We start from the raw sequence: 14,011 nt of genomic DNA on the forward strand, positions 1-14,011 counted from the left end.
ATGGCTGCTTCTTAATATCCCACAATGACACACAGATATGGGATTATAATAACCAATACATCCTACCATTACTCTCTGCAACCTATGCCTGTTGGGGATCATAAACTTAACAAAATATATCTGAAAGGACAACCAGCTAAGAGGACTATGATGATAAGATATACCATAAAGGGTCCCACAGAGCAGCTCATAGATGCCAACTTACTAAAATCATAGACTGACTACACTCACATACTTCATCCACCATACTGCTAAGCACTGTGTTCCATCCTCACATACAACGAAAAAAAATGTCCTGCAGGGACTGAGTTACAGGCTAAAATGTTTGTGCATTGCCCATCACGGTCCCCTCGCTCTGCCTCCAAACTCAATTATTCCCAACCTACCTGCTGCCATGTTCAAGCCTTTGTTTATTTGACTGCAAAACTTTAGAATGCCTTGCCTCACTCCCAGAAAGGAACTTCTTATCATCTTTACTTTAGAAAAGCCTTGAAAGAGAAACAGTTTGAGTAACACCATCGCGTGGTGATCTTTAGAATTGGAGATCAGTGACAGGGCGCCCTTTGAGGTAACGGACACAGTCTATAAACTGTGTACCATAACAAACTGCTTAACATGACTTTCCAACAGGATCAAAACAAAGTCAACACCCTTCCAAACACGCATGCTACAAGATGCAGCTTGCAGCCTTGATAGGGATGCGCTATAGCACCTTACACAGGGGTAGTAAGCACACTATAGATGCTGCAAAACAATGTTCAAAAAAACATATATTATCCATTATTTTCATTTCATCTTTATTTCGACAAGAAAAATGTCATAAAAGTATACACAATAAAATTCATCATAAAACATTACAATGATTAAAAAGTACAAAAATACAGGAACCATACAATTCATTTTCAATAAAAACCATTTATCTAAAATCAAAGGCCAATCAGCCGAAGTCACCTCGGGCCACCTCACCCCCTGTATCACCTCAACAGTTACATAATTAGATTTCATCTCAAATTACCAAATATATTCTTCTAGTATTCCACATGGCGGCCAGGAATTTCGTGACCGCAAAAACAATTATTGGCGATAAGTCTGTTTTTAATATTCGGTAAGAGTAAAAACACTGCCTAATGCCCAGGTTTTTGCAGATGGGGATAATCCACTTCTTCCTAGAAGCCTTATAGGAAGGACAGAAAAAGATCGTGTGTAACTCTGTCTCTATTTCAGCCCCCCACGCAGGGCAATTTCTGGGGGCATTAGGGTGCCAACATGAGGTCAGAGCTCTTATTGGTAGAAAGTCATATCTCCATTGGAGGTATAGCTTCCTGTGACCATTAGGGCTGATGATATCAAAAGCAGTCTCCAATTTATAATAATCTTTTAGAACCAGGAATGATCTCGTTATTGTTCCAATTTGGACATTTGATAGACAGGCCAACAAATTTTGATCATAATACAGAGTAACTAACTCCCTTCGAGATATGCCCCTACACGCTTCTTCAGGATTAGACCATAATGGGGAACAACCTAGCCTGTCAAATTCCTGCCTGATATATTTCAGCCAGGAAAGATTCCAGACATTAGGGGCTTTCAACAGTTCTACAAGCTCACGCCTATAACTGGCGAGTTCAGGGGTAACCCAAAGACGCCTCCAAAAAGTAAGAGGCTTGAGTCCTAGTTCTTCCTTAATTGATCTAAGTCCCAAGTCCATCCTAAGGGGGAGTAGGAGCGTACTGGGAGGCAGGGATACCAACTGCCTAAGAAACGTATTTTCCACAGTGGTGATTGCTGGGTGGCAACTGTGACCCCACAATTCCCCCCATAGATCTCTGCTCGCCGTGCCTGCATTTTATAAATTTCGAGTGGGGGCGAAATAGGTTTTGAAATAGTTTGTTTTAGGAGTTTAAGGATCCCCCCTGCTTTTTGAGAGAGTTTTAATTGAGTTTTGGTCTGATGTTGTGCCCAAGTCATATTCTCATTAAGAGTTAGTCCCAAATATTCGAAAGTTTGCACTCTCTCTAAACGAACACCATCTTTAGCAGGATTAGGGCGGGATGTTTTCGGTTGATTAAAAATCATGAATTTCGTTTTGGAAGTGTTTATTTCTAATCCCCGATCGTAGCAAAATGAGACAAAAGCATCCAAGACTCGCTGTATAGCCATTGGGGTCATAGCCAACAACAGGGTATCGTCTGCGAACATAATCGCAGAGATCCCTGTGCCTGCGAGCCTTGGAGCGTCTCTATTTAGGACCTTATTCAGGTGGGTGATCACTCCGTTGACATAGAGGCAAAACAGGGTTGGTGCCAAAACGCAACCCTGCCTTACCCCCCTGCCAACGGAGAAGCTAGATGACAAATTGCCTTGTTTCCCACACCTGACCCTTGTGAAATTCTGTGAATGGAGACGTATTAGAATATCTAAAAGGGGAGATGGAATACCTAAATCCCTCAATACACTCCAAAGTTTCCCCCGTGGAACCAAGTCAAAGACCGCACGGAGGTCAACGAAAACAGTGTAAAGCGAACCGCCCTGGACTTTGACCGTTTTCCAGAAAAGCATATTTAACCTGAAAATCTGGTCGGTGGTGGATACATTCCTTCTAAAACCTGCTTGATAGTCACTTAAAATTTCTGAGTCTTCAGCCCAATCTAAAATACGATCCAGAATCAGCCTAGTAAAAAGTTTCTGGGATACGTCTATCAAGCTGATTGGCCTATAGTTGGCTGGGAGGAGAGGTGACCCCTTCTTGAAGATAGGGACCAACTCGGCTCCCAGCCAAGTATTTGGAGGAGCCATCCCCCCCCCCCAAGAACAGCATTGAAAATTATTAGGAGATCGGGGGCCCAGATCTCCGGTTCCTGTTTATAAAGGTCCCCCGAGACCTTATCCAGCCCTGGGGCTTTACCCACTGGGAGCTTAGCTATGGCCGCTCGGACCTCAGGTAAGGTGAACCTGAGCTCCGGTGGATCAGAATCTGAAGTTGTTACTACATCTGGCAAGGAGAGAATGGTACTAGGCAAGTCCTCCTTATACAGTCCAGCAAAGTGTTCTTCCCATACCTCAGTGGCAATATTAGGAGCTACTGCCTGCTCTGGCTCAAGTGAGCCAGTGCTCACAATTTGCCAGAACTTGCGTGCGTCTTTGACCGCAAGTGCCGACATTAGATTTGCCCAGCTCTCGTTCTCCCATTCGATCTTAGCATGGGATATGAGGTTCCGATAAACTTGCCTCCTGGCTTTAACAAGGTCCCTATTATTCTGCTTAAGTGCTACTAGGAGCTCACTTTTCGCCTGTCTGCAAGCCTTATTATACCAGGATGGTTTCCTTAGAGCCCCACCAGAACTTGAACCTAGGGGATTTAAAATTTCAGTAAGGGTGGTTATTAGTACATCGTGAAGCTCTCGCAACTTTTCGTGAGAATCCATTATTGTAATTTGAAAGTATTTGTTGCTATGCAGTGGCTTTAGTGGACAGTATCTATTGGGAACGACATTCCCAATCTTTTTTTACTTTTTCCAAAGCAGTTCCCCAACTTTTTGTTAAGAAAAACAACAGTTTCAGGACAGTTAATGCCAACCCCGATTTCCCTCACGTTGAAAGGGAAGGGCCTTTATTGTGAAGCCAAGGGAGAGACAGACAATGGGAGAAGAAACAAGCCTTCTTGTCATAGTGCCTGGCCTGCTAACCAAAAGAAAATGGAAATGTGTGCAAATGTTTAAATATCAAATCCAAAGGTTTCCTGGGAACCAGCGCATGAAATTAACTGCTGAATACCTTATACATAAACACTTTTAGAGACAGACAGAATACTTACATACCCAATACATATGCAAGATTTGTCTTGTATCTATACTTATGTGACCATGTCAGAAGGAAACTACAGTTTTGTCTGTATGTATTGGATATGTAAATATGTTGTCTGTCTCTAAAATTGTTTATGTATAAGGTCTCCAGCAGTTAATTTCATACACGGTCTGTCAACTATCTAAACAAGAAAATTGGTGCACATTAATACGAAATCTTTTCTTTGAAATAACGAGTGGCAGCAGGTTGAATAAAGGCTGCATGCTGTGCTGGATAATAAATGGATGGTTTCTAAATAATGGCTGGTGATGCTCTCTTCCTCTGTATTTTGTGTAATGGATCTCCTGACTAGCAATCCTTAGCAAAGTCCACCCCTCTGTGCTGAATATCCTGGGACCCTGTAGCACTTTAAAGATGCATGTGACTATTTCAAACTGCGCCAAACAGGACTCGGTACTCTCACTGTCTGTTTACAAACGCAACAGCTGCAGTGATTGATTAACCAATCGAGCTTTCATAAGGTAAGAAATCTTTGATTCCCATATACTGCATGCCTCTTTTTCTGCACTTCAAATGCAGTGCTCAGATGAGATTTCCACTAATTGTTAGCGACCCTCGCCTTGTTGAATGGCCACTTTGAAGCTGTACATACACAGGGTCGTTGAAGGGGGCGCTGTGTGTTATTTAACTGTATTTGTTGCGAGTTCGAGGTGCAGTTGCTGTATGCGTGCATTAAAGAGTTTGTTCTAGTACATTCACGCACACGTAACAGATGTCTCTGTAGCAGCAGGTGTAAAAGGAAACTGCAGCACACAAAGGGGGGGGGGAGATTTTGAGAAGAAAAAAAACGGGACAGGCCAGACATAAAAGTAGGACTAAAGCCTTTAGCCTTACTTTTCTGTCCCGTCCCGATTTTGTGTAGCCTTGTAAAAAAAAAATATATATATATATATATATATATATACACACACACACACGTGCGCGCGCACAGATAAATAGTAAATGTGTGTGTCTATATATGCCACACATTTACACGCTATGCATAAAGTAACATTAGCTATAGCACTGCACAGCCTCTATCTACCCTGAGCCCCCTTGCCCTGCGTCAACATTCTGTCTCCCTATCTGCTGACCCGTCCATTCAGCCCAGCTCCTCCTGCGCTGCCTGGGAAAAAGAAACAATTTGCTTAAGGAGAGCATACCTTTCGATTCTCTTTTCAGTATGAATTGACCTTTGTTCCAAAAAATGCCAAGGCGTGTTTAAAATGAAGGAAAGCGTCGGGACAACGGGACTGCCAGGAGACATCCGGGACGTCTGGTGGTCACCCTAGGACACAGGCACAGTGAACATTCACATTTCGCCTCAAGTCAAGAAAGTAAAATGCGAATGCCAGTGACCCGCATTGAGAGAAAGAAATCCAACTGTTCTCATTCCGTGCAACCTGCGCTGTACATGCTCGAATTCAGACAGAGCTGCACCAGCTCTCCATCCTCAAGAGGTCGATATCGTGTCGCTGGATAATGGCACAACACCCACGCTGTACAGAGCACATACTTATGATACTATAAGTCCGGCCTTTAAGTGGGCCGAGTCTCATGGGGTCTGAGCACCGGCAGTTTTTTTAAAGGCGGCCTCGAAACGGGTCTCTATCGGGCTCTGTTTGGAGCCCTGACACAGGCAGTCCGTTTTTTACAGGACTGCAGTTTGCGGTCACTGCAGTCCGGAAAAAAGTTTCGAGACTGCAAGCACATCGATGTGGGCTGTCCACACTGCTCACTTCTCATTAGTGGAGAAGTTACGATATGACGCCATGCCAGGTAAGGGAACTCCTTTAGAGAGTTATTTTCTTTATGAATTTCCCTTCTCTTTCTGAAACGCAAGAGCAACACCATTGTGGTAGGGTCACCATGGCTTTAAGTGGAAGCTTTTTCAATATTATACGTAACAAGCTATAGCTGCAGCGTATTTATCTTATGCAGCTAATAACCATTGACAAAGCCAATAGTCCTGACTTGTAGGTATGATGTTACTTGTTGTCTCACATATCTGGACGCAATGACAGAAACAGCAAAATACAAGTTTGGCGGCACAGATTTTTAGCACAAGTTTGTTAAAGTCACGCCCCTAATTACACTGGCCACGCCCCTTTGAGAGACCCCCACGTTTTTTCGTCCCACTTAAAGTCCTGCTAGAAGTTCCAATGAAGAATAAAGTGTCCCCTAGCCGCTAGCCCACCCTACGACCTAATTAATGAGCCATAACTCTCTGGAGTTAACAGGGGTGTTAGCAGGAGCCTCCGTCTGCAGAGGTCCAGGCAGGCTCTCACCGTCTACACAGACATTAAACTTGTCTAAAAAATAAGCCGCTTACCTGGCTCGCCCAAGGAAAAGAAGCGCACAGCTGGGTCTTCACACACCGGGAAACTGATGAGCCTGCAACCTGGCATCACAACATCAGAGGAGATTCAATAACAGGAACTAACCATGCACGTGAGGCGGGCCCAGCCCGCCCTGATTGGCATTCATTGGCGGCCGTCTCAATAAGCTCGTACGTGATAGGGGGACAGCGCAGCCTATCAAGACCGGCTCTTGTCTTGTCTGTCACTGCACAGACTCGTGCCCAGACACACCGCACGCAAAAAGCCATTCGAGGATAAAGTTCGTGGCAGAGTCAGACACTGTAACGAGGTCGAAGCCTGTCTGGCACTTGCTCTACCTGACTTGTAATTTAAATACCGTGAAGCGCATGAATGAATGTTTTGGTCCCGACTCTGTATGGGAATGACCTGTCACTAGATATTTCGGTAGGAGCTTCTCGTTGCAATGGCTTGCTAACATGTATTTTTAAGGACTGCACCAGTAGTTTTGCAAACTAATAAATATCCTAATTTTTTGCGGCCTGTTTTTGTTCTCCACTTTTGGAACTGGATTTTCTGATTGGGTGAGACGGTGCCCAAGTCAGGCAGAACCTACCACTCCTGTCAGAGTTAGGTGACTACGCTCATTGCATAACCTGCCATCCTCATTGGGTAGCTTGGCACTGAGCAGTCAGGTTTCTCACAAATGCAATGTGTAAAGCATTGGCACAGCTCTCTCATACAATAAACAGACTGAGCATTACAAAAGGGACTTACCAGTGGTGTATGTAAATAAAGATTGTATTCAACACGCGCCTTAATTAACATAACATGAACATCCTGTATTTCTGGGCATAAATCACACTTGGAAATATTACTAGCAGTACTAGACCCGACAGTGTTAAAATGACATCAGTAATATGCACACTTGGGACAAATCCTATTGTACCCCAGCAACCTTTTGCGGGTGCAATAAGCTGTCAGAACTGGGCCCACCCTGGAAAAAAAATCAATTCAAATTCACACATTTCTATGTTGCACCCCAGGTTACAACGTAATCAGGAATGTGTACACACAGGAATTTATAAAACTTTCTAGTGGCACTGTGGGCTAAGGCCGCACGCGAAAAACCAGTGTCAAAACGGTGTATTCGTTAGACAAAGAACCAAACAAGTAAAACAGCACCGCTGCACGGTGCAAAATTTAGCAGGCTGTTCTGGGGTGGGGAATGCTGCTACTGTTCGAAAAGCCAGGTCTTGAGGAGTTTTCTGAAGGTCAGCAGGTCTTGGGTCTGCCGTAGGTGGATGGGGAGGGTGTTCCAGGTCTTTGCGGCGAGGTGGGAGATCGATCTGCCGCCTGAGGTTGCTCTTCAGAAGCGGGGGACTGTAGCGAGGGCGAGGTCGGCGGAGCGGAGCTGGCGGTTGGGGGTGTAGAAGCTGAGTCGTCTGTTGAGGTACGTTGGTCCGGTGTTGTGGAGTGCCTTGTGTGCGTGGGTGAGGAGCTTGAATGTTATATGTACTCTGCACTGTAACGTGGTTCAAATGATATCTAGCAGGAACAATTCCTCTCCCACCTCTCAGTTACCTCCGTCTACTCTGCCCACAGGTGAGAGCTAGAAACCCCCACCCTTTACTATACTGGGTTAAGGTTGGACTCATACTTAGTGAGGGGCCCAGGGGAGGACACTCGTATAACTATCAGGGTAACCAGGAAGCAGTTGACAAATGGGGGTTGGCCACCACTTCGGAAGTTCACCCTCTTTATGCAGAGCAGAAACGGGCAGAGACTGTCCCAGTTCGATCATGAGGTCCCTCAATTTGCCTTCTGGCACCAGCCTAGTTCTGCAAAGCACAGGAGTGGGGTCACGCAGTCTCTCAACCCGCTTCTGGTCAGTCTTAGAAGTTTTCCGAAGCCCAGTTATTTACTTTCACCACCAAGGCCTGATCCGTGTGATACTACCTGGCAACATGAAGTAGTTGGGCCGGGTGAAGAGAGGGAAGTTGATTCACTGCACTCAGGGCAGGATGAAACACTCAGTGAATTGTGAGTGAAGCGGTCCCGGACCCCCAGGGAAAGTGATACACAGCATCTGGAATGCGTTTATACGAGTCCCACCAGACAATTCAGTCACAATGAACCACAAGTCGGCTTCTCTGTACCTCCCTGGAAATAAATGCAAACCAAACAGGCATTGGAAATGCAAAAGGTCTCGCATTAGGAAAGTTTGAGCTATTGGTCTTATAAATGACAATTTTTTTTATTTATGTGTTGTTTTTTAAAATAGCTAAGTTAATAGCTTTGTCATTTACAATGCCAATAGTTATAACTTTCGCAAATGTGACACCTATAGCATTTGTAATGCAACATGTTTTGTATTTACGTGACTTAGATGTATTGATATTACAAATAACAATGGCTTTTAATTTTTTTAAATAATTAATACTTAAATAATTTATTTAATTAGTAATGTCAATAGCTTAAACTTTTCTAAATAACTTTTGTGAAGATTATGTTCAGTGTTTTTTATTGTGACGAAAATCCAAGAACAGAAGTGAAATATTAACATCGTAATAAAGCTTGAAAGCTTGAAAACAGCTTGAAACATTGAAAGAACATATTTGAACCAGTGATGCTGTGGTGGTGCTGAGTGATGCTGTGGTTGCGCTGAGTGATGCTGTGGCGGTGCAGAGTTATGCTGTTGTGGTGCTGAGTGGGAGATGGGGAGAGGGAGAAAAAGGAGAGCAGGGAGAGGGAGAGGGTAAAGAGAGGGAGAGAGGAGAGAGAGAGGAGAGAGAGGGGGAGAGAGGAGAGAGAGAGGGGGAGAGAGGAGAGAGAGACGGAGACGGGGAGAGAGGCAGAGACGGGGAGAGAGGAGAGGGAAGAGAGGGAAAGGGAGCGAGGGAGAGGGAAGTGAGGGAAAGGGAGAGAGGGTAGAGGGAGAGAGGGAGGGTAAGAAGAGAGGGGGAGGACGAGAGCGAAGGACGGAGGGGAGAGAGAGGGGAGGGAGGGAGAGAGAGGAGAGCAAGCAGAGTGGGAGATGGGGATGGGAAGAAAAAGGAGAGCAGGGGGAAGGTAAAGAGAGGGAGAGAGGAGAGAGAGGGGGAGAGAGGAGAGAGAGAAGGAGAGGGTGAGAGAGGAGAGAGGAAAGTGAGGGAAAGGGAGAGAGGTAAACGGAGAGAGGGAGAGTGAGAGAGTGAGGGGAGAGAGAGGGAGCACGAGAGGGAAGGAGGTAGAGGAGAGGGAGTGGAGAGAGAGAGGGAGAGAGAGAGAGGAGAGCAGGGCGAGGGATAGAGGAGTAGAGAGTGAGAACCATGTTATCGACTCCAGCACCATGAAATACCAGGAAGGCACGTTTGGTTTAGGAGCTTGATGCATAATAAAAAACAAGCACACACATTACAACTATGGGATGAAGTAAGCCATCACAAGTGCAGGTGAGTCTGAAGTCTGTGTAATGTAATGCATTCAAAATAAACATGGTTGTGGTTGTTGATTACTTCTGTATTTTAAAAGTTTACCAGTATTATTAGAGTGATAAATATGCTTTGGGAGGACACACTGGATACCCGTAAAACTTATTTTTCCTCTCAGATCTCCACAGATGTTGATATTCAAACCAAAAGAAAAAAAGACTCTGCGTGTATTCATGAACATCTCACAAAAACTGTATCGATGGAAGGGCTTCTGCTAAGCTGTTTTGTGATTGCAAAATTGAAGGACAGTGAGAAATATGCAACAAGCACACTTGAAAGAAACCTCTAGACAGAAAGAGGCACTGATAAACTCTCAAAAGGACACCAAGCTTACTAGCTGTGAGGGAACCATTTCTATGTACGATTGGTGCGTGTCTGGGTCACTGGGTGTGTTTTAGCCAATGACTGTGTAAGTTATATTACACACTTGTGTGAGTGATTGTGCAAGTGTGTGACATACTGTGAGTGCAAGCCTATATTTGGGGGCTCGATTTGATAGGGAGTTAGGCAAATTCCTATGTGCTTATGTGTGTGCATGAGATGGGGTATGGGTGTGTGTGTATGTTTTTAGGTGGATGCGGGACTGTGCTGTGTGTATGTTTGGCCATAGCGCCATGGGCCCACATGAACGATAATGCCGTGAAGCATGCTAGCCCACACAAATCTTCTCCCCCCACACCTGCCCGGACATTCTTTCATTTGATGTTTTAGCTGCTTATCTGCAGACAGATCAGAAACCTGAAGCTATTGGCATCAATGAGAGCAGCGCCTTAGCATAACAGCTGACAGATAATCACATTTCATTGACAAACTTGAATGCTCGAGTAACAAGAGTGAAAAGCAGCCTGGCTCGGAATAAAGCCCACACAGATTTGCCCTGCACTGCTTGCTGCATTCTACCAGCTACAGGATCTGCACAGGGCCATTTCATGCATACAAAGGGCTGATGCACCGAACAGCCAGCCTTTGCCAGAATGGCACTGTAGGTGGAAAGAAATATGGGACCTCCGTTTCCAGTGTATAAAATGAAGAAGCAGGGAGCCCCTTTTGTGTTTAGAGGTCAGTTCCTCGCCGATTACGCCAGAGTTATGACTGCCCCTAAACGCATACATCTCTGCCCCTCTCCCAACTCACCTGAATCACTCACAGATTAGCGCCTCACGCTGATGCCAAGTTATTTGCGGGAGTGGGCAACAGTGTGTGGCAGCAGGGGGTGAGAGGGAGTTGGGAGGGCAAGAAAGCAGGCTGATGAGATATTAATAACAGCGCCTGCAGCAGGTTAAAAAAACAAGACGGAGGGCATTGCTGTGGGGAGGGTGGAGGAGAAATGCGGCACAGCCGCAGCAGGGGGCGGAGCGGGGAGAGCGGCGATGAGGGTGTGAAGCAGCAGGGGCTGCGGGAGGGAGGCTGGGCTGCCTTTGATGTGGAACACATACATATCTGCCCCTCTCCCAACTCACCTGAATCACTCACAGATTAGCGCCTCACGCTGATGCCAAGTTATTTGCGGGAGTGGGCAACAGTGTGTGGCAGCAGGGGGTGAGAGGGAGTTGGGAGGGCAAGAAAGCAGGCTGATGAGATATTAATAACAGCACCTGCAGCAGGTTAAAAAAACAAGACGGAGGGCATTGCTGTGGGGAGGGGGGAGGAGAAATGCAGCACGGCCGCAGCAGGGGGCGGAGCGGGGAGAGCGGCGATGAGGGTGTGAAGTAGCAGGGGCTGTGGGAGGGAGGCTGGGCTGCCTTTGATGTGGTAATGCGAGGCAGACAGGCAGGCGGCTGGTGGCATGTGCATGCGCTTTTTAGGGCTTGCGCTTGCGCAATGACCTAAAAAGCACATGCACTGCAAGGAATCGCCAGTGGAATCGTGTGCTTGGTTAAACGCTGTTTAAGCCCCTATAGTCTCGCTACGCTCAATGTGCATGCGCATTGAGAGGCGAGACCTAAAAATAAAACATTGTTGGACAGAATGTAGAATAATGCCATACATTCACCCCAGTACAGATATCTGGGCCTCAACGCATAGTTTTTTTGCTCCCCTTGCCATTCCAATTTGAACCCAGCCATATGCAAATCAGTCTCGACCCTGCTCCATATGGGTACAGTCCAGCCCGACCTGCCGGGCCAGGTCCTTCCTGGACTGGAATCAAGCATCCTAGGACCAGTTTCGGGGTTTGACCCCTCATCAGCCAGGATAGCTTGACTCCACTGTCATGGAGAGCACAGGACTCACGTCTGTGAATACCCATCCCACTCGGGGTGACAGATGCAAAAAAGCAATTGATGGACAGAATGCAGAACAATGTCATACATTCACCCCAGTACAGAGATCTGGGCCTAAATCCATCATTTTGTTGCCCCCCATGCCATTCCAGTTTGAACCAGCTACATGCAAATCAGTCTTGACCCTGCTCCCTATGGGAACAGTCAAGCCCGAACTGCCAGGCCAGGTCCTCCCTGGACTGGAAACAAGCATCCTAAGACCAGTTTCAGGGTTTCACCCCTCATCAGCCAGGCTAGCTTGACTCCACTGGCATGGAGAGCACTGGACCCAACCCTCGGCATACCCTCCCACTCGGGTGACAAACGCAAAAAATAAAATTAATGGACAGAATGCAGAACAATGCCATACATTCAACCCAGTACAGAGATCTGGGCCTAAATCCATCATTTATTTGCTCCCCATGCCATTCCAGTTTGAACCCAGCCATGTGCAAATCAGTCTTGACCCTCCTCCCTATGGGAACAGTCAAGCCCAAACTGCCAGGCCAGGCCCTCCCTGGACTGGAAACAAGAATTCTAAGATTAGTTTCGGGGTTTCACCCCTCATCATCCAGGCTAGCTTGACTCCAGTGGCATAACGAGCATGGGACATCTGGGCATACCTTTCCCACTTGGGGTGACAAACGTCAAAAAAATGCAGAACAATGTCATACATTCACCCCAGTATAGAGATATGGGCCTAATTACATCTTTCTCTACTCCCCATGCCATTCCAGTTTGAACACAGCCATATGCAAATCAAATCACTCTTGACCGTGCTCCCTATGGGTACAGTCCAGCCCGAACTGCCAGGCCAGGTCCTCCCTGGACTGGAAACAAAAATCCTAGGACCGGTTTCGAGGTTTCACCCCTCATCAGCCAAGCTAGCTTGACTCCACTGGCATGGAGAGCACAGGACCCAAGCTTGGGCATACCTGTCCCAGTTGGGTGACAAACGCAACAAAAAGAAAACAATTGATGGACAGAATGCAGAACAATATCATTAATTCAACCCAGTACCGAGATCTGGGTGTAAATCCATAATTTGTTTGCTCCCCATGCCCTTCCCGTTTGAAGCAAGTCATGTGCAAATCAGTCTGGACCCTGCTCCCTTTGGGAACAGTCCAACCGAACTGCCAGGCCAGGTTCTCCCTGGACTGGAAACAAGCATCATAGGACTGGTTTTGGGTTTTCACCCCTCATCAGCCAGGCTAGCTTGACCCTAATGGCATGGAGAGCATGGTACCCACGTCTGGGCATACCCGTCCCACTTGGGGTGACAAACGCAAAAACAATTAATGGGCAGAATGCAGAACAATGTCATAGATTCACCCCAGTGCAGAGATCTAGGCCTAAATCCATTGTTTATTTGCTCCCTATGTCATTCCAGTTTGAACCCAGCCATATGCAAATCAGTCTTGACCCTGCTCCCTATGGAAACTGTCCAGCCCCATCTACCAGGCCAGGTCCTCCCTGGACTGGAAACAAGCATCCTAGGACCATTTTCGGGCTTTCACCCCTCATCAGCCAGGCTTGCTTGACTCCACTGGCATGGAGAGCACAGGATCCTATCCTGGGCATACCGGTCCCACTCGGGTGACAAACGCAAAAAAAAGTTGATGGACAGAATGCAGAAGAATGTCATACATTCACCCCAGTAAACAGATCTAGGTATAAATCCATCATTCCTTTGCTCCTCATGCCATTCCAGTTTGAACCCAGTCATATTCAAATCTCCCTATGGGAACAGTCTAGCCTGAACAGCTAGGCCAGGTCCTCCCTGGACTGGAAACAAGCATCCTAGGACTGGTTTCGGGATTTCATCCCTCATCATCCAGGCTAGCTTGACTCCAATGGCATGGAGAGCACAGGACCCAAGCCTGGACATAACCGTTCAACTCGCATGACAAACGCAAAAAAACAATTGATGGACAGAATGCAGAACAATGTCATTCATTAATACAGAGATCTGGGCCCAAATCCATATTTATTTGCTCCCAATGCCCTTCCAATTTAAACCCAGCTATATAAAAATCAGTCTTGACCCTGCTCCCTATGGGAACAGTCCAGCCCGATCTGCCAGGCAAGGTCCTCCATGGACTGAAAACAAGAATTC

General features: G+C 46.4%; 1 protein-coding gene across 1 annotated transcript in view; it reads right to left on the bottom strand.

Moving 5' to 3' along the window:
* Positions 1-6,279, bottom strand: part of LOC147698549 (lysosomal proton-coupled steroid conjugate and bile acid symporter SLC46A3-like) — a 215,363-nt gene extending 209,084 nt beyond the window's left edge. The window contains exon 1 of the mRNA XM_086935160.1: positions 6,176-6,279. The gene's annotated coding sequence lies outside the window, so the exon portion shown is untranslated. The remainder of the gene's footprint in view (positions 1-6,175) is intronic.
* Between the last annotated feature and the right edge of the window lie 7,732 nt (positions 6,280-14,011).

The sequence above is a fragment of the Lissotriton vulgaris genome, chromosome 8 (assembly GCF_964263255.1).
Source record: "Lissotriton vulgaris chromosome 8, aLisVul1.2, whole genome shotgun sequence".
Taxonomy (NCBI): domain Eukaryota; kingdom Metazoa; phylum Chordata; class Amphibia; order Caudata; family Salamandridae; genus Lissotriton; species Lissotriton vulgaris.